Source organism: Sus scrofa, chromosome 1, assembly GCF_054392235.1.
Source record: "Sus scrofa isolate SSC_HxYL_T2T_F1_AM1 chromosome 1, Sscrofa_HxYL_maternal_Yorkshire_Landrace_v2.0, whole genome shotgun sequence".
In the NCBI taxonomy this organism is placed as follows: domain Eukaryota; kingdom Metazoa; phylum Chordata; class Mammalia; order Artiodactyla; family Suidae; genus Sus; species Sus scrofa.
Genome location: NC_139383.1, coordinates 55,084,718 through 55,111,298, shown reverse-complemented (window position 1 = coordinate 55,111,298; position 26,581 = coordinate 55,084,718). Strand labels below are relative to the sequence as shown.

Sequence of the window (26,581 nt, the reverse complement as noted above, 5' to 3'; positions counted from 1 at the left end):
CCAAGAGATATTGATTGAGGCTTAGCATGCTTTTGTAAAATACACCGAAGATTTGCCCAAAAGAGAGAAATTTGGAATGCATTTTCAGTAATAACCAACTAGTGTGAGAAAACCTCACAGCTGGTACTTTGTTTTGGATTTGGGGAAACCTAGGATGCCATGAAAACTATCTGGATCTAGGTGTAACCCCAAATATTAAACCTGGGTTTGGGCAAACTGCAGCTTTCCTTTGGCAATCTTAAATCCATTTATGGTTAGAAGTTTTAGCAAGTGGATGCTGTCTTCCTGAGAGAAGGCTTGAGAAGGAGAGCAAAGAAGCAGATCACTCACATATTGCAACGAAGCAGAACCCCTAGGGACTCTTATATCATCCAGATCAGCCTTCAGGATTTGTGAGGAAATAAGGAGTCTCAGTAAAACCCTGAGGCATGATTATACAGGTGAAGTGTTTTTTTATTTTCTTCCCAAGTGAAGGCAACAAAGTACTGGTAGCTTTATAAGCTGGAATACTAAGGAATTAACTGCATAAATCAACTGCAGTAAAGAATTTACTTCCAGGAGGAATGGATGTTAATAACATAAGAGTGTTAGAAACAACAGGACGTTGTTTACTGCTTGGAGATCCCAGACAAAATCCTTCGGTTTTCTCACAGGTAATATGGGAATGTTACAGGGGCTAGACAAGGGTTAATGAGGCTGAAGCCTTGTAATCTTCTATTATGGGCTTTATGCCTTCCAGGGCTTCGTCACATAATGTGTATTGATTAACCCTGGAAAGTATGAATGACTATAAAACTTAGAGTTAAAAGCTACCTGGGTGGAAACAACATCTGAAGGAAGATCAGAATTTTTTCTTTTTGGCCATGCCCACAGGGTGCGGAAGTTCCTGGGCCAGGATCAAATCCAGACCACAGCACTGACCTGAGCCACAGCAGTCACAATGCTGGATGTTTAACCCATTGCACCACAAAGGATCTCCCAGATTTTTGTGTGAAAGCATGAATTTTGTTACAGTCAACAGACTTTAGAAAAGCCCTAGGAATTGCTCGATGAAGTCGCCCAGCAACTGCCCAGGTCTGATCATAAAGTAATATAGCATGTTGGCCTCCCAGTTGTAATTCTAGAGACCACTCAGGGTTTTCCCAAATAGTTTTTCCGCAAATGTGGGGCCTGGCCTTCACCAGCAAGCGAATGGACTAGTTGATATAAGTCAAAGAAACTGATAAGGTTGATAAGTATGAATGACTATGTTAAATTCCTCAGCAAATCTGTGAGGATTTTCAATCACTTAGGGAAAATCTTTGACTATATTCTGAAGTTCATTTTTAGTCCATGGAATATAAGAGACTAAGGGAATATTTAGCTTCTGGATCCTCAGAGGGCTTACTTTTAAAAGGAGAGGTTGTACAAGTCCAGAGGAAAAAGGAATGGGGAGCGTTTCAGAGAAAAAAAGGAAAGTTTAGTAAGAGAACTATTTTGGGGAAGAGGATTTAGGGGCAGTGAAGGCGGTGAAAAGGAAAGGAAGAAGATGCTAGAGGCAAAGCTTGAGGCAAAGAAGCCAGAGAAGAGCCTGAGGCCTCAGGAGCCATTTGATTTATTTATTTATTTTTAAGAGCCGCACCTGCAGCATATGGAAATTCCCGGGCTAGGGGTCAAATTGGAGCTGCAGCTGCTGGCCTACACCACAACCATGGCAACGCAGGATCTGAGCCTCATCCGTGACCTACACTGAAGCTCATGGCAATGCAGGATCCTTAACCCATTGAGTGGAGCCAGGGATCCAACCTTCATCCTCATCAATACTAGTCAGGTTCATTACCATGGAGCCACAACGGGAACTCCCATTTTATCTTTGTTTGCCCTCAGTTCATCTTAAAGACTTATTTTGCAGAGGCAATTTTAGGCTCCTAATAATGTTTGGAAGCCTCAACATACCAACTGAAATAGGCATAACACTCAATTTTGGAAGTTTCTGAGCTATTGGAGTCCAACTTGGTTTCAAGAAAATTAAGTGTGGGGATTTGAAAATTCCCTATAATGGCCATTGGCTTTCTAAATTGCCTTTGTTGTTCCATTTAGTTAGAAATGCCCAAGAGGAGGGACCGCAGTTTTTAAACATAAAATCAGCCAGAGTCCCTGTTGGGGTTGGGGCTCAGGGGACACTAGCAAAAATATTTAGATTATTTGGATCCCATTTCTCAGATGTTATTCTACAGAACAGAAGAATAATTTTCAAACAGTTTAAACAGCTCAAACAACTAACTTCAGATAGCTTCGACTGTTCAAATATCTCAAACAGCTTGTGACTCAAAACAATTCAAACAACATGCAGGCTTGATACTAGCCTGTACTAAGGGAACAGCTTGGTCCCAGAGGAGCTAGACTGAAGGTCTCTAAGCCAGTTTCCATAGCCAGACTCTATTCCAAACATTGTACACTTCAGGCACAGTTTCAGTGAAGCAATTCATTTTCCCAAAGGGATGGACCAAAATCTCAGCTGGATTCAGTTTAAATAGTCTGATCTCAAAATCAGACTCAAGTGTCAAATGAATACTTTCGCACAGAACAAGGCCTTAACCAGCAAGGACAAAAATCTCAAAATAAATCCTGAATAAAGCCTGGAGATCTTCATATGCAAAGAGGGTAGAGGGTCAGGACCAAGAGAAAGATAGTTTCAAACTCCTAGGTCAGCAAGAAAAGCAGTGAGAGACAATGGGCTCAATGTGGGTACTGCACTTGTCTGCTCACCAGCCCTGGAGCCTTCAGAGGTCTTCTATGGTCTTCATATGGACCACCAAAATGTTGACGAAAAAGAAACTGCCAGTTGTTTCTTAGAAATAGAGAGAGGGAAAGAAAGGAAGGAAGGAAGGAAGGAAAAAGGAAGAGAGAAGAGAGGAAAAAAGAAAAGAAGGAAAAAGGGGGGGAAAGGGGATTCTTCAGGATCAGCTAAGAATTGCAATTCGGGGTATGCAGACAGGGTGAGTCATGTGCAAGTTCCTGCACCACAATGGAAGGAGAATATTTTTTATGGGGGAAAAAGTAAGGGGGTGGGGGTGGGGCTACAGTAAACACAAAGTCCATAGCATTTCATTGGCCAAATCCTTGCCAGAAAAAAAAAAGAGGAGTCTTACTTCACATGAAAGTCTTGAGCTTTGCTATCATCACAGGTATGAGAGCTCTCCCGACTCTTTTTAATTGAGGTTTCGCTTTACTCATTTTTTTTTTCTTTCTTTTTGCCTTTTCTAGGGCCGCTCCCACGGCATATGGAGGTTCCCAGGCTAGGGGACCAATCGGAGCTGTAGCCGCTGGCCTACACCAGAGCCACAGCAACGCCAGATCCGAGCCACGTCTTCGACCTACACCACAGCTCACGGCAACGCCAGAGCCTTAACCCACTGAGCAAGGCCAGGGATCGAACCTGCAACCTCATGGTTCCTAGTCAGATTCATTAACCACTGAGCCATGATGGGAACTCCACTCTTTACTCATTTTTTACACTTGCTACACTCTTCCTCTAGGTTCACAGTTCACTTGCACCAGCATTCTTTGCTTAACAACTCTTAAAAAGAAGGTGAACCATTTGCAGACCAGAGAGATTTTTCAAATTCCTTTAGCTTAACAAGAATTTAAGCCTTGAGATAATTGAGTTGTCTCTTGTAAGGAATTTGACCCTTCCTCCCATGCTTCCTCCCTGAGGTTTCCTGTCCTCTGGAAAGATGAGGATGTCAAGTAAGGAAGTAAAAAGAAGCCTGGTCCAGCCAGTTCTGAAGTACTGCAGGAAGAAGGGAGAGCAAGCAAGAGAAATGGTGGAGGTAGTCAGTGAATGGTATGTTCCATTCACCCTCTTCAGATTTTCACCAAGAAGAAAGAATGTTAGATACATTGAAAAAGATCCTGACTGAAAGCAGAGGGTTTTGTCCTAACTCACATTTGGACTCATGGGAGATTTTATCTCACGTAATATGCACGCTAACTCACCTCTGTCCTCCCTACTGAGGAGTGAGGGATCAGCCATGACGGAATGTCACAACCCTTATCAAGTTAAGAGAAAGATTTGACAATATCATACCTGTTGTACACTCAGCCATGAAGGTTATCAGAATGAGCAGTGGCCACACAGACAAGGAATATCACCATGGAAACAGAGAAACCAGAAGATTTGAGGACCACATCTTTCTGGTCACCAGGAAATCATGCAAGCCACACATCTGTCCATAACCCCAGATTCCATGTTGGAGAGAAAAACACGGCGACCAAGACAGCCCTTGCCTGACTGAACCTTAGACGAGCTGCTTCCCAGCTCTAGGCCCTCACCCCCTTTTCTCATAGCAATTACTTTAGAAAACTTATCATTGTAAATTCTTTCCCTGCCTCTTTGAGATATATGTAAATCTTTTTTAAACCTCTTCCCAGTTTTACAACCCAGAAATGTCTTTCTTAAGGATTTGGAGCCATTTCTTTGAAATGTAAGCCTCAAGAGAGATAGCACCTCCATCTCAGTTTCTGTGAGCCTAACTTCAGCAGGCACTTTGTCAAAGTTGTAAAACTACCTCCTGTCACAAAGACACACAAAAAAGTTTGCTTTTCCTTTGAATAAAAACAAATCCACAAACATAGATGTCCTGTGTTCTCTCTTTCCTCCAGGTTTTTTGTTTTTCTTTTTTTTTTCAACTAGGAAATTTAATTTTTTTCTTTTTCTTTTTGCTTTTTAGTGCTGCACCTGAAGCATATGGGAGTTCCCAGACTAGAGGTCAGATTGGAGCCACAGCTACCAGCCTATGCTTCAGCCACAGCAATGCCGGATTCAAGCCAAGTCTGCAATCTGTAACTCACAGCAACACCAGACCCTTAATGCACTGAGCAAGGCCAGGGATTGAACCTGAATCCTCATGGATACTAGTTGGGTTACCGCTGAGCCACAACTGGAGCTCCAGGAATTTTTTTTTTTTTTAGAGTGTAGTTGATTTACAGTGTTGTATCAATTTCTGCTGTACAGCATAGTGACCCAGTCATACATGTATATACATTCTTTTTCTCATATTATCTTCTATCATGGTCTATCCCAAGAGACTGGATATAATTTCCTGTGTTATACAGTAGGCCCTCATTACTTATTCATTCTAATTGCAATAGTTTGCATCTACTAACCCCAAACTCGCCGTCCATCTCACTTCCTCCCCATCCTTGGCAAACACAAGTCTGTTCTCCAAGTCCATGAGTCTGTTTCTATTCTGTAGATAGATTCATTCATGCCATATTTTAGATTCCACATATAAAGTGATGTCATGTGGTACTGTCTTTCTCTTTTTGACTTACTTCACTAAGTATGAGGATCTCTAGTTGCATCCATGTTGCAGCAAATGGCATTACTTTGTTCTATTTGATGGCTGTGTAGTATTCCATTATGTATATGTACCACATTTTCTTAATCCATTCATCCAGGAGAAGAAGCATGATACTGCTGCTCCCCCAAGTTTAAAAGTCCTTCTGTTCTTTATTTAAGCAGAATTGAGTTCAGAGTTCTATTCTCTTCTCTATTGTGACAGCCTTAAATTAAGTCTTTCTTGCCTGTTTATTTTGTCCAGTGCAATTTTTGCTTTGACAGTGGAAAGTAAAAAAAAATCTTCAGAACACTAGTATTTTTTTCATTCAAGATATTGAGTGCAGCCTAAAGGAACTATTAAAGTGTATCTTACCAATTAGTATCACCAGATTGGAATAAAAGTTTTTATTTTTGCATTTGTTTCATTTTGCTTTCACCTGGAATCCAGCAGGTGAAGCCTGGGAGTAAAAACAGAGAAGCTTTACAGTAAAATAATCAACATTTTCTCTGTATATCTGACCCTTAGATTCTCCCTTTACCATTTATCTCATTCACTATAACACACTCTTAACATTCTTCTCTGTAACATCAGTATCTAATATTGGAAGGTCTTAGAGAACAAGAACAATATTTAGTATCCCTTCTCCCACCCTTATCAATTACACGACTCTGCATAAATTAGAGACTTCAATATTTGGTTAATCCACCTATCGGTTAATATTTATTGAGCAATTTTTTTTTAGACTAACAATGTGCTAAATGCTAAGACTGAAAAGAAATGTGAATCATGGTCCTGATTTTCAGGTACTTAGAGAAAAGACACACACGTGACAATGCATAAATTACAAAATCCAGGCATTTTTGACTGACTTGTTCAAAAAATAAGGTATTTTGGAAGTTCAGAGAAACAACCAGAACACAAAGGGGAAATACAGAACTTGAACCAGAACTTTTAAAATTTTTGTTTTAAAAACTACTGAACTGGGGGAGTTCCCGTCGTGGCGCAGTGGTTAACGAATCCGACTAGGAACCATGAGGTTGCGGGTTCGGTCCCTGCCCTTGCTCAGTGGGTTAATGATCCGGCGTTGCCGTGAGCTGTGGTGTAGGTCGCAGACACGGCTCGGATCCCGCGTTGCTGTGGCTCTGGCGTAGGCCGGTGGCTACAGCTCCGATTCAACCCCTAGCCTGGGAACCTCCATATGCCGCGGGAGCGGCCCAAGATAGCAACAACAACAACAAAAAGACAAAAGACAAAAAAAAAAAAAAAAAAAAAAAAAACTACTGAACTTACACAAAAGTGTGATGATCATTGTACAACTATAAATGTAATAAATTCATTGAGTAATTAAAAAGAAAAAAGAAGATGCAATAAACTTCCAGCAACCCATCCACCCATCACTTACCTCCAAAACTATCAATGTTTTTCCCTATTGTTTCAACCACCGCCCTTTGAAATGGACTCTGAAGGATGGGCAACATTTAAAAGCAGTTCCATCTGGGCCCATGTGATATGACTTCTTGTCTTGTCAGACTGTGATTTGTCTAAACGAAGTTTTCCTTGCTCGTTTTGCTTCAGCCATTCTGGCCTCCTTCCTCCTAATACAATATGGGGAAGTACACTTGTGCCTCAGTGCCTTTGTCCTCAGCCTGGGGAGTCCCCACTCCTACCTTCCATTCCCCACCCCACCCCCACACTCCCACTACACAGTGTGCCCCCTTACTCTGTGTGAGTTTCTGTTCCAGCGGATTCTAGTCAGAGAGACCTTTGCCAATGATACTTGAAAGAGCACCCTCCACCCTCCTCCGACCCCTAGCCTAATTTCTATTTTTCACATTTATCACTACCAGAATTGAGTGTCAATCTCTTTTCCCATTTTATCATCTGCCTCCCCTACTAGAATGTAAGTTTCATGAAGGCTGGTACTCTATCATAGGACCTAGGCACTTGGCAGATAGATGTTAAATGGATGAATACAAGAATAAATCCCATTCCTTTTGCTCAAAAAAACTTTCATGGTTTTTCATCAGAAGTGAGAATGGGTGGACTATGGGCTAAATTCAAGTGACAGAAATGTTTCATCTGAACTGCACAAAGTTTTAAATATTTAAATTCATTGACAGCAAATGGAGATATTTCACACAAAATCTTCTTTAAATAAGTTTTTGAAGTAAGAATAAAATAAATCTTTAAATAAATTCTTTAAAACCCTGCAAGATATTGCACTATGGGGCTCCTAACCTCACACGGCAACAATGGAGGGTGAGAAGCAACTGTCTCTTCACATAAGGTGCAAGCTCCTTGATGGCTTCCACCTTTCCCATTGTCTTTTTAAAAATTTTTTATCAGAGTACAGTTGATATAAAATGGTATGTTCGTTTCAGGTGTACAGCAAAGTGAATCAGTTATACATGTACATATATCCATTCTTAGATCCTTTTCCCATATAGGTTATTACAGAATGTTAAGTAGAGTTCCCTGTGCTACACAGTAGGTCCTTATCTATATATAAAGTATATTTAATCCCAACTCCTTATCTATATAAAATACAGGGTTACTTATCTGTTTTAGATATAGTAGTGTGTATATTTAATCCCAATCTATTTATCCCTCCCCTGCCCCACCCCACGTTTCCCCTTTGGTTACCATAAATTTGATTTTGAAATCTGTTATTTTTTTTGATGTTTACTGGTATGCTTGCCTGTCTCATTCATTTACTGCCCTGCCTAGATCCTGTGGGCATTCTAGTTCATACATCCAACCTCTAGCGTCTCCTTACATTAATTGCTTCTGAGAATGGTCTGTACTCTTCAGCTCTGCTACTTTTACTTTGACTCCAGGTGCTCAAGTGTATAAAGAATCGTCTTCAATTTCTGATGCCATAATCACCCAGGACTTTGTGTCAACCACGTGGAGTGGGCTCAGGTGCTTCTACTGATCCTTGATTCAGTCTTTCCTCCCCAATTTACATACTATTAACTCCGAAAGGTCAGGTCCTAGGTTATTTCATACCTACTGATTTTCTTTTGATAACTGAAGAGAACAATAAAAGTGTAACCACTAGGAAAGGAGATAGCACACTGTTTATATGCTAATCAGAAGTCCTGCCTTCAAACACAGCACAGGGCAATTTCTATGAATCTTCTCAACCTCCTGTAACCTCACCTCACCTCCCACCTCCCCCACATTTGCATTAAATAATCAATCAGATCAGTGACCTGAGATCAGTTGGGTAGAAATTAACTACCTACCCAAAGCCCTCTCGGGAATGGTGCCTCCCCCTGTTCACCCATAATTTTGAGATTGACACTTTAGATTAAATCTTTTCTATCCCTCTTTTTCCCCACGCAGGGAAAGAAAGCTCATCCTTGGGATTTATAACAGAATATAACAAATAGTCAGGGGAAGGACTTGGCTTGAAAAATGGTAATTCATTCCAGATGAGGACATATTTCTAATAATTTAAATAGAAGTCATCATCATTTCAAGAAATTAAAGACAAAAGCAATCAGAATGACAAATGAAATCATTTCACTGGTAAAAATAAATGAATAAATAAATCTAGCATACAAAACAACAAGGCTCTTTGCTCTTATAGCAATGTCATCAACAATATCTATAACTGAAATAGGATGAGACTGGAACCAAGTAAAAGCAAGGTGCTGCAAAGACCAGAGGGACAGCCCTGGTTGCTGGGTGAGGTAGGGGGATCCGGTGGTCTTCTGCCAAATGGAATAGGTACTGCAGTGGGTAGTATAGCTCATAATTAATGTAAATGAAGATATTTACAGGGTGATCAAAGAGAGACAGAGAGATAGAGAAGAAAGAACAAACCTCTAAGCATATGAGGTTTGTTTGAACCTCTTCTAAAAGTATATTCATTTTCTCCCTGACTCCTAAAGACCTCTTGGGGGTCTTCTGAGTGAGATTTAGGAGGATGTGTCTATTAACAGACAGAAAAGCAAACAATAAAAATAGGTAATTATAAAGGTAATCCTCTTCCCTTCCCTGAGAACCTGAGTCCTAAAAATAGAAGCTTCCAGTGTGTGGAAGGAAGTACTTGGAACATGCCTGGTGTGCTATGTCCTGTCCTTATTGAAGAGGTGACAGATTCACTTTGGGAAACCATTGAGAGGTTGACACCGATGGGCTGGCCTTTCTTCTCCGGGCCAACATGCCTCAGCAGTCACTACTTACATGTAACTCCATCTCTTATGACCTATCTAGTGCTTCTTGTGATGTGGATCAGCAAAGCCACAGTTCTTCTGTGCCTCCCTTTTCCCAAACAATAACAAGAGCCACCCCCCAATCAGAGTCCATTTTCAGCTTCTTGTCTGTGATATCCACAACATTAATAGAACAGATATGTTGGTCCTATTTGGCCTCTTGTAATTAGGTGTTTTAGAATACAAAAGAGAGATGTTATTAATTAGACTTCCAAATCCCCAAAATGTAGAGCTAAATCTCCACTTTCTTCTTCCAGCAAACAACTGAGAAATTTCTCCCTCCCTAAGGCCTACTTCCAGTGTTCTAATTTCCTCTGACTATTCTACAGATGTGAAAACAGACAGGTTAAGTCTCTCATTCCATTCATTCACCCTAGATGTTCTAACTCTAGCAAGTCCACAGATGGACTGCAAGGGCCCATGAATATCTTAAAAGGCAGGAGCATATGCAGTTTTTTTTAGAAAATGGAACAAAACTTTCTACTGATTCCCAAAGAGTTCCATAAAATAAAAATATTCTATTAAGACACCTAAACAAGAGGCAATTACAGTAGGGCTGAGGTTCCCAAACTTTATCTTTTGTATCTCATTAATGTTTTCATGTGCCCCTAGGTTAAAAAAAAAAAAAAGAATAAATAGTTCAATTTATTAAATAGCTATAGGTACAAGTGATGTCCAACAGCTCTCTGGGTTAAAATTTCAAAATTTGAAAACATTCTGTGAATTTGCTGAAGTACCCCAGGCCACCTTGGTGCACACTTTGTGAAGCTCTTGAAACTCACATACAGTGTAATAAACGTGATGACCCAAGGACCACCAGGGTGTGAAAGACCCTGGGAGAGCTGACCTCTTTTAGTGTCAGGGAAAGCTCCCTGGAGGTTGTGTTATCTAAGGTATAAATGTAGAAGGATGCTCAGGAATTAAGGTGATGGTGGGCTTATGGAGGTGGTGGGTATTTCATGAGCAGGAATGTGCATGGTCCTGAGGTGGGCTGGGTTTGGTTTGCCAGGAGTGACAAGTGCAAACATGGGTTGAGAGTTCATGGTAAGAGCAGAGGCTTCAGGCTAGACACAACCTAGTGCAGGCAGGACCTTTAAAAAGTACTCAGCTATTCAAACGCCATCTCTTGTTCAAAGTAGCCTTGTCTACAAAGTGCAGTGACATGATCAGATGTGAGCAAGCTTTTCATGGCTGCAAACAGAAAACAGATTCATGGCAGCAGAACTGAAGGCAGCAAGACTAGTGCGTTTCCAAGTGTTGCAAGTAAAAAGTACTTATAAACAGGGCAATGCAGAAAGGAGTTAAGGAAAGATTGAGTACTAACTCTTCCTCTTCTCTGTCTTTAAACAATGCTATCTGCCAGCAACAACCGTAAAAATTCCCTAAGTGGAGCCTCACTATGCCATAGACCAAGGTCAAAGACAATGTATTGCCAATTCTTATTGTAACCATGAAAAACTGTATTATTATCCCCATTTTACTGATTAGGAAATGAAATCAGGGCGTTTTTGAACTATTTCATCACACGTCTAGAAAGTGAGGAAGCCAGGATTTAAATAGAGATTGATTCAAAAGCTATTCCCATTATGATACACTACACTGTCTCTGAATAACATTCCTTTTATATTGATGGAATTCTGCTGGAATATAAGAAGAATTAAGACAAAATTTTGGCCTGCTTTGGTCACAACTGGTACCCAAAATGGTACCTGGCGCCAAGTGGGCACTTAAGAAATATGAGTTGAATAAATGAGGATTTTTGGTTCTTCCCTTTGAATGGAGCTTCTACTCAGAGAGCATGGAGGGTGCTCAAGCCAGGCCCTACTCCTGATTTAGATGCTCTTCCAGTTTTTGCTCTTGCCTGAAGAGACATTATTTACCATTCTATCGAAGAAAGAGTTTTAACTGCTCCCATCGGAGGTTACAGACACTCTGACTTCTTGTAACAGAGGAGAACAAACCTGACTCCATATTGGATCTATTCCTTTATCTCTAACCCTTGTGTTCTGTTGCCTGTGCTCAGTCAAGCTGGCTCAACACCCTTTGTAAAAGAATGCTGCCTCTATCCTGAAATACACAGGATAGCCCACTCTCAAGGCTCTGCCTCCCAAGCTTGACCTTTAAATGTATAAATCCTTTTCACTCAGACAGAGATTAAAAAATTGCAGAACAGAGAATAAAATTTGTTTTGTTTGAGGTTTACAGGATCAGTGTGCCCAGACCTACATGGACAGCTGCAAGAACAAAGAATTATCCCCTCTGGCATCTGGCCGGCACCAAGAAGTTCACAACAGCCAGTCACACCTTCTCCTCTTATAATATAAAAGAAGCCTAATGTGAGTAAGCTGGTTCATGGGGACACTAGTCTATCATCTTCTCAGTCTGCTGGCTTCTGAATAAAGTTGCTATTCCTTGCCCCAGCAACTCATATCTTGACTTATTGGCGTGTCGTGCAGTGGGCAGTATGAGCTTGGACTCAGTAACAGTCTGATATTAGGACTCTCCGTGGACTTCCTAGTTTAATATTATCATAATTTTTATCCAGATTTTTAAATTTATTATCTGTGAATTCAGATAATCTGTTTTTGCATATAAAATATACATATTATAATAGGTCCAGAGCTGCCAAAATCATATATAATATTATAGATGAATCCTCCTCATAATTTCTAACTGCTGTCTCTAATGCCAAAAAGCTGAGGAAGTCTTGCTATTCCTGGTGTGGAATACTCAGTCTAGAAATAAGCCAATCACCAAGTGCCAGAAGCAGAGAGGTGGACTTGTGATCTTTGGGGCTGTGTCACTGGCAACCCTGGGTATTCTTGGGTACTGCTTCCTTCCCACTGGCACCAAAAGACTCCTATACCACTTGCTGGTGACCGGGGAAGTACAGTCATAAAGGGCAGAGTGGGGCACTCTTAGGGCATCTGTATTAGTTAGGGTTCCCCAAAGAAAGAGAATTGATATATAGAAGGAGACTCTCAGTATATAGTAAGAGAATTACTCTAAGGAATTCACTCAAGCAATTATGGAGGCTGAGAATTGTCACAGTCTGCTGCCTGCAAGCTGGAGACCCAGGAGATCTGGTGGTGTAGGTTCCAGTGCATGTCCAAAGGGCTGAAATCACAGCCAAAGGGAGATAACTGATGGCTCAGCTCAGCAGTCAGGCAGAGTAACTTCTTCCTTCTCCCACCTTTATGTTCTCTATTCAGACCTTCAGTGCATGGGGTGATGCCCGCTCACATTGGGGAGAGCAACCTGCTGTACTCAGCTGATGGATTCAAACACTAATCTCACTGGGAAACATCCTCATAGATGTGTCCAGAAATGGTGTTCAACCAAATATCTGGCTACCTTATAACCTAGTGAAATCAACTTAATAAAGTTTATCATCACAGCATCTCTTTAGAGGGAAAGCTCCAGTTTATCAAAGACAGTTTATCTGTGCCCAAGTGTCCTGGAATAAGTTTGGTCTTTGCTTGGTTTTGTTGTTGTTGTTGTTGTTGTTGTTGTTGTTGTTGTTGTTGTTGTTTGCTTTTTAGGGCCAAACCTGCAGTATATGAAAGTTCCCAGGCTACGTGTCAAATTGGAACTACACCTGACGGCCACATCTACAACCACAGCATCTCGGGATCTGAGCTGTGTCTGTGACCTACACCACATCTCACGGCAATGCCGGATCCTTAACCCACTGAGCGAGGCCAGGGATCAAACCCACATCCTCATGGATACCAGTCAGATTCATTTCCACTGAGCCACAAAGGGAACTCCCAGGTTCTTGCTTGTTTTTTATTCACTTTAGGGTTCAAGACCTAGCATCTGCCTCTGGAGTCTTAAGAAGGCCAATAATCATTGTGTTTCTAACCCAAGTGCAACATGCTTATTAGCAAAGGTGGTAAATAGCAGTTCAGTGTCCCACCCCCCAGAGGAACCACCCTGCAGATGACAGGGATGTGGCGCTAGCTTTGCACAGAGACCTAACCATCATTCAGGGCTATACAGACCAAGCAGTACCTGGAGGGAGGAGGGCAAGGCCAGCCTCTGAACAATGTCTTTCTCTGAGTCATTAACCTGTAGACCAGTAACCTGACTCTTCCAGGCAAAGATCTTATACTTGTTTTAAACACACACACACACACACACACACACACACACACACACACACACACCAAGCTTCAGCTTTCAGAAAGGACATAGTAATACAACTTATATAATGAAAAATTAGAATTAATTCATTTGTCAAAGTGTGTGTTTGTGTATATACATTCACACACATACTCTTACTCTACTACTAAAATAGTTATCTAAATATGCACTTGCTGATTCTTCAGGCCCTCCCAAATCAACAGAGCAGGGCTTGCTTTTATGAATAGCAAAAATGTCTTATTTTCTCTTACCTCATTTAATGATTCAAACTAATTTTAAACTTTTATTGCTGCCAATTTTCTATTCATTTCCTGACCATATCATCATTTTCTGCTTCTTCCAAAGCAACCTATAATCGTATTAGCTAATTCTGTTTATTTTAAGGAGAGGAGATGCAAGTCAACCTGCATGTATCATCATCCTGGACTTCTACAGAGAACCATGTTGCCGGGTTTGTATCCACATTACCAACTCTTTTAAATACCATTAGTTTGACTCTTCCCATTCATTAGAACAGTGATTTATGAGTATTCAACAGACAAAAAAATTTTCACTGTGCTTTAGGAACTAACTTTTTGACTTGAACGCTAAGAGATGAGAGTCTGAGATAGGGTGTAGTTCAGAACATCAGTGAATGTTCACATAGGTAAAATATATAGAGGTCTTGTAGCACAACCTTCTTATTAAAAACTTGGGTTTTAAGAAGACAATAAGTTCATAGGCTGGTTAGTAGACATCTGGGACTAAAGTCACCCCCAGACTAAGCTAGGTATTAAAAATATTTAAAAACTGATAAGGGGAGTTCCTGTCGTGGCTCAGTGGAACTAATCTGACTAGTATCCATGAGGATGCAGGGTCGATCCCTGGCCTCGCTCAGTGGGTTAAGGATCTGGCGTTGCTGTGAACTGTGGTGTAGGTTGTAGATGTGGCTTGGATCTGGCGTTGCTCTGGCTGTGGCATAGGCCTGTGGCCACAGCTCTGATTCACTTCCTAGCCTGGGAACCTCCATATGTGTGGGTGTGGCCCTAAAAAGACAATAATAATAACAATAATAATAATAATAATAATAAACTGGTAAGGAACTGGCAGTGACAAGAGGCTGGAAGTCACACGCGACTGGTACCAAAATCTGTCATCTGGGTATCATCCATGACCGCAGCCAATGTTCTTTTTGCATCTCCGAACCACTCACTCACCATCCACTCCCGTACCCCCAGGAGACATGTGTGAGCTACAGCAGCAGATCTGAGTTGCTCACTATTATTGGTTCCTGTGGACCTAGAGAGTTTTAATCTTGACCGGTTTTTCATATGCTAAAAGGGTGATTGAAGAGGTGATGGATTTCACCTAGCTTGCCTGAGCGAATTGCTTCAAGATGTTTGTTTCTGTAGTTAGACAGCCTCTTATGCAGCCCCTGCTCCCTACATTAAACTGAGACTTCTTGTCTTTGGTCCAATTCTTCCTCATTATTGTCTCCCATACCATTTTACAAATGAAAAATCCAAGGCACAAAAATCCCAGTGGGGTCATGGCCCCCCCAAAATAAAACTTAGATATTGGGATCCCCAATATATTCTTTCTTTTTTTTTGTCTTTTTTTTTTTTTTGCCATTTCTTGGGCCTCTCCCACAGCATATGGAGGTTCCCAGGCTAGGGGTCTAATCGGAGATGTAACTGCCAGCCTACGCCAGAGCCAGAGCAACGCGGGATCCAAGCCGCGTCTGCGACCTACACCACAGCTCACAGCAACGCCGGATCCTTAACCCACTAAGCAAGGCCGGGGATCGAACCCGCAACCTCATGGTTTTTAGTCGGATTCGTTAACCACTGTGCCACGACGGGAACCCCACCCAACATATTCTTTTCAGTGCTCACCTTGTTCTTTATAAGGCTGTTTAATAAAATATTTGATTTTACAGAAGCAACAAAAACGAACAGCTTGAGGCTCTTTTCTTTCCAATGTTCCACTTCCATTTTAATACCCTCCCCCAAAGAAATTTTTCTTTGGAAAAGATAAAGTTAAAACCCTTGTCAAGTGCCCATTTAGAAGAACTTTGCTCCACCAGCTCTGCTGGGCTAATGAATGGTAATTGCTGTCCCCGCAGACCAGCAGCTTTAGTGCCAGTGAGTCATTAGGCTGATGCTTACCCCAGCATGACAACTTCCTTCTCTCAAGGGTTTCCCCAGGGAACCTATAGTGGCACTTGAAAAGCAAATAATTAAGAGCAATAAATAGCAAAAAACCCCTAGAGAAATATAAATTATTCATAATAATAATGGTGCGGGCTAGCTGGAGGAGGGGTGTTTTACTTAATTGCAAGAATTTTCTGAATCTGCTCAAATATGTTTAAAATTGTTGGTTTACAAGACTGTTATTCCCTTAAACCAAATGGAGTCACTCTTAATAATTCCTTTAAAGGTCAGTGTATCAAATTTGGCATTGGTTTGACTACTTGCCCTACTTCACAGCATAAGTTCTCAAAATAATTGTAACTTACTACATCCCCCAGATCCTATATCACTGGTGGTCATTCTTCAGGCTCAGCTACACCTGTTAGGGGTTGGGAAGAATGATGCAGTTCCAAGTAAATGGCACAACTCAGAGACCTGGTTTATGACTCAGTTACTAGCTGAATGTCCTTTAGCAAGTAGCCGGCTGAGTTTAGTCCCATCACTTTTGATTCTGGAAATAATCCACCCTCTATCACAGGACATCGTGAGACTCAAAGGAGATGATGTGAGTAAAAATCTTTTATACAACAAAATACTAAACAACTAGTCAAATAAATTGTATTGTTATTTCTCCTGCTTATACCCATCGTGTTCTACAGATGCCACCAAATCACTTTTGGCACTTAATTTTTCTCATCTTTGTGGTCCTCTTGAGAAGTCTCCTCAGGGATTCCTAGTAGTTTAAGAGTCTCTGTTTGAAGAGTTTTATATATAAAAATCTATCCTTGCATCTTGATGGGATCACTGCCTGGACTTGGGATGTAGGTAATATGCAACCTTGGGGGACTTGACAGAAGTCAGCAAGCGTAGGGTGATTCTTCAATCAGTCTGTGTAGAGACTGCACAACTAAAATTTTAAAATGGTCTTAGCACATGGAAACAACCAAAATGTCCATCAACAGATGGTTGGATTAGGAGTTCCCGTCGTGGCACAGTGGTTAACGAATCCGACTAGGAACCATGAGGTTGCAGGTTCGGTCCCTGCCCTTGCTCAGTGGGTTAACGATCCAGCGTTGCTGTGAGCTGTGGTGTAGGTTGCAGACGCGGCTCGGGTCCCGCGTTGCTGTGGCTCTGGCATAGGCTAGTGGCTACAGCTCCGATTCGACCCCTAGCCTGGGAACCTCCATATGCCGCGGGAGCGGCCCAAGAAATGGCAAAAAGACAAAAAAAAAAACAGATGGTTGGATTAGAAAGATGTGGTATATATACACAGTGGAATACTATTCATCCATAAAAAAGAATGACATAATGCCATATGCAGCAACATGGATGGAACTAGAGACTCTCATACTGAGTGAATAAGTCAGAAAGAGAAAGACAAATACCATATGATATCATTTATATCTGGAATCTAATATAAGGCACAAATGAACCTTTTCACAGAAAAGAAAATCATGGACTTGGAGAATAGACTTGTGGTTGTCAAGGGGGAGGGGGAGGGAGTGGAATGTATTGGGAGCTTGGGGTTAATGGATGCAAACTATTGCCTTTGGTATGGATTAGCAATAAGATCCTGCTGTGTAGCACTGGGAACTATGTCTTGGTCACTTATGATGGAGCATGATATGTGTACATGTATGTGTAACTGGGTCACCATGCTGTACAGTAGAAAAAAAATTGTATTGGGGAAATAACTATTAAAAATAATAATAATAACAAAAAATAAAAAATTAAATTAAAAAATATATAAATGTTTATCCTTAGTAAATCCTGGGGACAGGCTCCCTCAGGCAATCATTCCAATCTGTGCTTAAAATGTTGCTTTTCTTCTTATGTTGCATTTTGGGGGGGTTATGTTAGCTTGTCTGATCTAGTTACCATGCAAAACAAGTCCTCTTTTATAAATAGTTCCTTTAAGAGTAGTTAGACCTGGGTATAGCCTATTCCCCTTTATACACCTCAGGTCTGAACTTCAAGCTCTCAAAGTCTCATTTCCCCCTTTACACCTACCCAGCTTATCTTCTAATACATGTATTGCACTTAAGGTTCTCTGTTTCTCTTCCTGTTCATCAGCTTTTTAAACTTTTATTGTATTAGTAGGACTGAATAGGGCTTTTTCGATTTGAAGAACAATTTTTCAGATCACACCAGCTCCTTCCTGACTTTCTAAGCAAACAGCTGGGGAAAAAAACCTTTTTTTCATTATCTTCCTAGCTTCTGGGTCCACAATAACTTTATTAATTTGTTTATATCCATTGAAAAGTATGGCACATTTTTTATCATTATAAGGCCTCCCAAATCCTCTGTATGATTTTATTAATAAAATCTACCACACTTCTATGGTTAGACTCAGAGCTTGACTCTTTGAAAACCAAAGCTAAGGATAGAGATCTGTCATTACCAAAAAAAAAAAAAAGAGCCAATTTAAAATGACATGGTAGGGAATAACTCAAGCTAACAAATACACCACATTAATCCAGACTTAGCCTAGAGCCTCCTTTGTCTTCTCTTGGTCTAGAATGCAAAATGGAATTTCGGCTGTCTACTTAGAACAGGCAGGTAAAATTGAAATCTTGAGGCCCAAGAGTGCTCTGTAAGGTGTATAGAACTTAGGACCCTTGAAAGTTAAACCTTCTGCATATAGACCTGGCTGAAAAATATCATTGATGTAGCAAATATTGCCTGTTTAACCAACAGTCTAATCTCATCTTAGCCTTCCTGTAATATCAAGCCAAACTGAAGCAGCCCCTACTTGGAGTTCCTGTCGTGGCTCAGTGGAAATGAATCCGACTAGTATCCATGAGGATGCACATTTGATCCCTGGCCCTCACTCAGTGGGTTAAGGATCCAACCTTGCCATGAACTATGGTGTAGGTCTCAGACATGGCTCAGATCTCGAGTTGCTATGGCTGTGGTGTAGACCAGCAGCTGTATCTCCGATTCAACCACTAGCCTGGGAACTTCCATAAGCCTCAAATGCAGTCCTAAAAACAAAACAAACAAAAAAAAAATTAGAAGAAGAAGAACAAGCAAAAGAAGACAGAGAAGCAGCCCATGCTTTAAAACCTAAACTCACTTGCCCTGGCCACTCAAGTTAAAAGCCCATCTCACCAACTCCCAGCCCTGTCCACAGTTGTAACAACTTGTAGCACAGTACAGTACGGATACCTGCAGCTGCCAAACTCAGCACAACAAAGATGTGGCCTGATCCAGTCCAAAGTCTCAGTCTCTGTGATCGGTATTCTTCTCCCAAAATTCCATTCCTTGTTTATGTCTCAAGATCCTCAGCCCATGTACCAGATGTTGGGATCCAGGAAGGATCACTTAAGGACACCTCTGTTCCCCACCTCCCCATGAAAGTTGAGCCTGCCCCTGAAATTTAGATAGCTTAGAGGACCAGAGCAGAACGTGTGCTTTCTGCAGTTGGACACATCACAAGAAAGGGAAGAGGAAAGGGACTGAGCCAGGGGTCACAATCAGATACAATCCTCAAACTCTCAAATCAGAAAAGTCAAATCTCTTGCCCTGGGTAGGGAAGAGCAAGGGATATTAAGGGAACTATCTCCCTTTCTAGAAACTAAAAGTGGATGATAAATACTTCCCCAACTTTGATAATAAATTAACATAGGATCCAACCTGAACTGTTGATTTTCTTCTAGTTACAGGGGAAGCAGTGAGTTGGTTTCACACAAGATGTGACTTTCCTAGGAACCAGGAGCCCAGGGAGAAGTTGGTTTTAGCTGCCATATTTTAGTTATGAGAATGATGTGATATAAAAGTAAAAACAGGTTGATAGTCACATTACCATCACAATGAAAAGATGATGTTCAAGGGAGACTTCACAACAGCAAAGCCATGTGAAATTTGGGGAGCTGTGAAGTGAATAGCAATTAATGATTATTTCCACTGTTGTGAATTATATATGACACTTGGAGTAATAAAATTTAACAACCCTTAATAATGTAATTAACGTAAAATTTAAAGATAATAATTCTTATCATGTTGAATTTGAAAATTATTTTATATTAATAAGTCAATGAAATAGATTAGAGCAGACGGGTTTACTCTTGCATTTACAAGTGAGTGTATGATGGAAAATTACTGCGGAAGAATTCAAATGGGATTGTTACTCTAAACACATTTCCTCAGAGAAAGGCTTTTGTAGGTAACCAGATCTCCTGAGGACTACAAAACATTGCCTGACGTAGATCGATGGCCAAAACAACTTCAGTTGATGACCTCAAGAGATTCTAGCAGAACTAAGATGTAAAACAACAGAGACAACAGATCTTCAAGAAAGCCAGTTCTGCATAAACAGAAGCCACAAGGGCATTCCATAAAAACCACAAGTATCTCTCATTCTCTTCTTACTAAGTCTGGTCCCTCAGGGAAGGCCTCTAGCCAGTGCTAACTCCAGTGACTCACAGCTAAACCACGTACTTGTCTGTAGCTGGTCATGAGACTTTGTGACAATTCTATTAAAAATAGGAATGTCACGTCACACTACAAAAACACTAAATTGTTTAATTTGACAGAATATCTTCTTGGCAGGCAGCTGTCACTGATTTTTTGAGTGATCCTTCTGGAATACTTATCAGAACAATAAAAGGAAAGAAGAAATACTTCTTAACTGGGCATCACATTTTCTTAGGTGGAGGCTTTCTTACTGGATTGAATAGAAACCTTCTTGTAATTAAAAAGCTTTGAGAAGTTGAAATATGGATCAGTCACGAGAAAGGGCTGTTAGGAACTTCGGGGGTGTCAGGACACAGTTTGCAATGTTAAGTTCTGTAGCTGTGGGCTGCCTGATTTAAATGCAAGTTAGGATTAAGCCAATGTCATTTTTCCAACAATAAGTAATTTTCCAAGCCTTGGTTTACCTTGGCTGTTCCTTTGTTATTTAATCTTAGCAAAAAAAAAAAAAAAAAAAAAAAAAAAAAAAATCTAATAAGAATGCACTTTAAAAGGTAAAGGAAAAAACCAAACATTCCTTGTGGAATTTATATGTATATGTATTGTCATATATATTTATATATTTACATATACATGTATTTTCTCAGCTCACATCCTGCGAAGTTATACAATATTCTTCCTTCCAAATTCCCAATGCTCTCTCTACATTGTGTCTTTTCTACAGGTAATAAGTCCATCCAGGAAAAAAGTCACTGCTTTTCAAATAAGAGTTAAAATAAAAACTTAAAAGATTTGAGGAGCTTGGAGGACCAGTGAAAATGACCTTTTTATTCATTTAATGGTCCAATTTGCATATCACAACTCTTTCTTTTCTCAGCACAGAGGTCATGTGTTTAAAAATAATGTCAAATTGAGACAGGTAACAAAAAAAAAGAAAAGAAAAAAAAAACACCACTCCACTGCTTTCCTTACTCTAGGATCTCTCTCTCCCATCCACCTTTCTATTTTCGGGCAAATTAAGCACCTGCTTTAAGCTGACTGAAGATTTTCTTCTGCTGGATGAGCCTTCACATGGAAGGAGGGGTGCTCACTCTCTGCCCATCCTTCCCTCCACCCTCTCCTCCCACCAGGCCCAGTCTGTCCTTTCTATCTCCTCCCATTCCCAGCGCACCCAGCTTTGGCTGCCAGGGTCAGAGGAGAACATACAGCCCGGGGCTCTAGGAACTCAGGCTTAACATCCAAGAAATCTCCAGTCCTGCCAGATCTCTCAGATTAGCTACAAAATGGATTCAATGCTTTTGAGGCCTCATCTGGAAGACTATCCACTAGTTATAGCCGTTAAATGCTTACAACATGAGTTTCCATTGCAGCTCAGTAGTAATGAACCCGACTAGCATCCATAAGGATGTGGGTTTAATCCCTGGCCTTGCTCAGTGGGTTAAGGATTCGGCATTGCCGTGAGCTATGGTGGAAATTGAAGATGCAGCTCTGATTCAACCCCTAGCCTGGAAACTTCCATATGCCACACATATGGCCCTAGAAAGAAAGAGAAAGAAAGAAGAAAGACAGACAAACAAACATTCCCCATTGGTCAATGTTTTCACCATAAGGAATTAACTCCTACTTAGAGTTTGCAACATCCAAACCTTTCTCTTTGGTTTCCTCTCACAAAGTTAGATCCCACTCTCTGAACTGTGCTGCAGGGTTAAATATGAGTTTGGAGCTGTCCAGAACTGTAGCTATGAAACAGATGCTGAAGAATTTGTCTATTTATGCCAGTAAAGATACCATACCTAGAGGAGCAACTATAATTCATGCCACCAGATAATTAAACTTGGAATAATTCTCTGCTAATCCTACCTTTTCTGCTCAAACAACTAGATGAAATAAAAATAAGACAGCCATCACCATCCCTCCACCTTCCTCTCATACCTTTGCAATTTTGGTGTAGGAGGGTGGGAAGAGAACTTCCTTTCCACTCCTGCTACCACAGTATCTAAACTCTATGCTTTAAAGAGCTACAATTGTAGCATAATTATTTATTGTATACCCAGGAACTGTAGAAATAACCACAGAATGGTTTGATAGATCCATTCAGTCTATTTTGAGATTCTTACCATTTTACAAATGAGAAAACTGAGTGAAGTAACTATCTAAGTGCAAAGAGCTAGTGGACAGCCCATATCAGTGCCCCCTCAAGCAGTGCCATTAAAAACCACACCTGAGTTCCTGTCGTGGCTCAGGGAAAATGAATCTAACTAGCATCCATGAGGACACAGGCTCCATCCCTGGCTTCACTCAATGGGTCAAGGATCTGGCAGCATTGCCATGAGCTTTGGTATAGGTTGCAGACTCAGCTTGGATCTGGCATTGCTGTGGCTGTTGTGCAGGCCGGCGGCTGCACCTCCGATTCTGCCCCTATCCTGGGAACCTCCATATGCCACAGGTGTGGCCCTAAAAAAGGCAAAAAAAAAACAAACAACAATTAAAAAAACCAACCGGAGTTCCCGTCGTGGCGCAGTGGTTAACGAATCCGACTAGGAACCATGAGGTTGCGGGTTCGGTCCCTGCCCTTGCTCAGTGGGTTAACGATCCGGCGTTGCTGTGAGCTGTGGTGTAGGTTGCAGACGCGGCTCGGATCCCGCGTTGCTGTGGCTCTGGCGTAGGCCGGTGGCTACAGCTCCAATTCGACCCCTAGCCTGGGAACCTCCATATGCCGCAGGAGCGGCCCAAGAAATAGCAACAACAACAACAACAACAAAAAGACAAAAGACAAAAAAAAAAAAAAAAAAAAACAACCCCCAAGTGATTTCTGTTCTGTAAACTAGCCATTCCTTCAGAGCAGTCATGGACTGTGTTGTTTCTGACAGTTTCGAAGTTTTTGTCTTGTCCCTAAGAAATAAATTCTCACAGATGTGGCTCATAGAAACAAGAATAGTTCAGAACAGAATAACCCTATCATTTATTAAGTACTTGAAAAACAATTTCACATTGTCACAGAAGTCATCTGTGATTTGTTTAGACTGCATCACTTCAGCGCCTCTGAAGTTCATGCATTCTTCTTTGTCACTTTTCCCATCCAGCACGTCTTCGTTTCAGTCATCACAGGGGCAATTGGATGTGATCTACCTTTTCCCCTTGCTCTTGCTGCAGCTAATACATCATCAGACTCTGGAAGTCTTGAGTTCGATGGCGCGTGTCAAAGCTTAGATTAAGCCTGTTTCTAGAGGTGAATGCCATTTAAAAGCTCGTGAAAAGACAGCCTGTTCTCTTCTTTATCTTGGGGTGTTTTGGCATTTTTGCAGAGCCCTTTACTTTCACTGGCCCAAGTCTTTATATCTTCAACCAAATATTATTATTATTTGTCCATAGATTTCTGGATCCCTATCAAATTTTTACCCAAGCAAATCCATCCTAAAAAAATAGATGAGAGGCTAAAGATGCAAGAGCCACCACCATCAAAATTCATGTCTTGAGCAAAGAACAGTTCCTGAGGCATAACAGAGATGTCACAATGACTTAGTCTCCTGCCCCATGACTGGAGCTGCCTGGTTCCCCACCAAGCCCCAGTACTATGCATGACCTTGACTTTGTGAGTCTCTTCTCTGACCTATGAATTAGAGAATTTATCTTAGTCTCTATTAAAGGCATACTCACCAACTCCATATATCCAAGGAATAATGAATTTCTCATGATGCCAGAGAGATAAGAACGAGTTGTTATTTTTTTAAATTTTTTTATCTTAATTGTTCCCAGAATAGCTTTACTCATTTTACAATCTTCTAAGTACCTTTAAGTGTTACATATACTCGAAGAATAACAATAGAAACATGAAGTGAAAGAAAGATCAGAGGGTCAAGATTAGTAATTAGGTATAGTTCCCATCAGGGTTAAACTTTAGGACAAAGAGAAGCATCAATGTCTTGCTCCACAATCTTGTGCTTAACAATTTGAAACCTCAGCACTTTTATTTTTGCTTCATGCTATTTCTCTGCTGTTACTCCCTCATCAATCCTCCTGCCAATGGAAAAAGTTCCAAGAGTTACCTCAGGCCATGCTTCTCAAACCTCAGTGTTTATATAGTTGACTAGGGATCTTGGTAGAAAGCAGAGTCTAATGTAGTAATCCTGGTGGGGCCCCTGATGTACATAAGCTGCCAGGTGATGCGGATGCTGCTGGTCCACAGACTTCAGAGCACCCTTTGAGCAGTGAGACACAGGACAAGCTCCTGGAGGGAGGGAAGCTTTACCACTTCTGTGTCTACTTTCCTGCTCACCCCCCACCCCAAGCCCCAATAATAACAAATAGCTCCCATCAGTCAAGGGCAGGTACCACCCTCTTGTATCATGACCACGCCGCATTCCCAAACCCCAGAACCATGTTGCTTGTTGGGTCTGTGCAGTGGACCATCAAATCCTACCAGTTCAGCCTCCTGAATCTCTCTCACATGTGTCCCCTCCTTTGCCTCTATATGATGTGTTTCCTGGCTGATCTAAGTTTGTTTAACCTCTCTTCCTTCTTCTTCCTCATCTTCTTCTTCTTCCTCTTCCTCCTCCACTTCCTCTTCCTCTTCTTCCTTGTCTTTTTAGTTGTCTTTGTCTTTGTCTTTTTAGGGCCACAGGTTGGAAGTTCCCAGGCTAGGGGTCAAATGAGACCTCATTTGCCAGCTTATGCCACAGCCATAGCAATGCAGGTCCTTAACCCACTGAACCAGGCCAGGGACTGAACTCGCCTCCCCATAGACACTAGTCAGGTTTGTTTCCTCTCAGCCACAATGGAAACACCCTAACCCCTCTTCCTTCTAATCCATCATCTCCATTTCTGCCAGAATAATAATCCAAAACAGCATTCTCATTGCCTTGAGAAAAAAATTTAATACCCCCCAATAGTATACAAGCCCCCATCACAGTTTGTCTGATGGTCCAACTTCCAGGCTGATACCACAGCACCTCTGCAAATAAATCCTAGGCATCTGCCATACAGAGGAGGGCCTGGCCCTCACAAGAGACCTGTCTTTCACCTCCCTGCCTTGCACATACTTCAATTTCTCTCTCTAGAAGATTCTTCTCCTCCCCGACCCCTTCAAAACCCAGTTCAAATGTCGTCTTCCCTCTGAGATTTTTCTGAATCCCTTCTGCTCTCAGGCAGCTATCTGTTCTCTTGTAAGCCTAAGCCAAACCCTCTGTTTTCAGAGGGCACGTCTCACAGTATTTCCAGATTCCTTTATCTGGCTGTCTCTCTCACTAAAATTGGGGTTTCCTTGAGATAAACCGTGTCTTTTTTCATTGAAGTATAGTTGATTTACAATGTTACATTCGTTTCAGGCATACAACACAGTGATTTGATATTTTTATAGGCTATACTGCATTTGCAGTTATTATAAAATAGTGGCTATATTCCTTGTGCTGTACATTACATCCTTGTGTCTTCTTTATTTTATAATGAATAGTTTGTGTCTCCTAGTCCCCTTCCCCTATCCTGCCCACCCCCACCCCTCTCCCCACTGGTAACCACTAGTTAAGCTGTGTCTTATTCATCTTTTCCCCCCACTAATGTATAGAATAGTGTCTGATATATAATGGCTGTTCAATAACAGCTGCCTGGATAAATGGGGAGTAACATAGCTGTAGAAATACATGCTAATAACCTGCATGCCTGAGTGCTTGTGACTAAAGGGAAACCTGCTTCTCCACCATAGATTCCTCTCATAGCTCTTCACCTGACCTCCAGGATGAGAAGACCTCCAGTAGCAGGAAGAGCAAGGAGTGTAAAGAGTAGATGGGGCCCAGGAAGCCCCCGTCTTTGCCTGAATAATTGCATCTCACCTGGAAATGTCAGAGAGGAGCAGTGTTTTTTGTTTGTTTGTTTGTTTGTTTTTTGTCTTTTTGTCATTTCTTGGGCCACTCCCGTGGCATATGGAGGTTCCCAGGCTAGGGGTCAAATCAGAGCTGTAGCCACCGGCCTATGCCAGAGCCACAGTAATGCAGGATCCGAGCCGTATCTGCAACCTACACCAAAGCTCACTGAAATGCTGGATCGTTAACCCACTGAGCAAGGGCAGGGACCGAACTCGCAACCTCATGGTTCCTAGTCGGATTCGTTAACCACTGCGCCACGATGGGAACTCCAGAGAGGAGCAGTTTTAAGAATGACATACCAAGACATTTTTTAGGGTATTAAATCAGTGATAAACAAACAAGCAAACAAACGTTAAAGCTTAAAAGGTAAAACTCTCTTTTGTCTTTGTTCTTTTTAATATTCTTTATATAGTCACACAGGATGTGGGAGGCATTTCACAGGACAT

The 26,581-nt window shown here is 41.3% G+C and overlaps 1 protein-coding gene across 6 annotated transcripts in view; it reads left to right on the top strand.

The window, feature by feature from the left end:
* LOC102160378 (uncharacterized) overlaps positions 1–26,581 on the top strand; it is a 418,107-nt gene that overhangs the window by 311,735 nt on the left and 79,791 nt on the right. For 2 of the 6 annotated variants that reach the window (XR_014805427.1, XR_014805430.1), the window contains one exon: positions 3,697–4,612. The exons of 2 other annotated variants lie outside the window; for them this stretch is intronic. The gene's annotated coding sequence lies outside the window, so the exon portion shown is untranslated. Of the gene's footprint in view, positions 1–3,696; positions 4,613–26,581 lie in introns of those variants that run through there. 2 more of the 6 variants (XR_014805429.1, XM_084959582.1) reach the window with 1 other exon arrangement.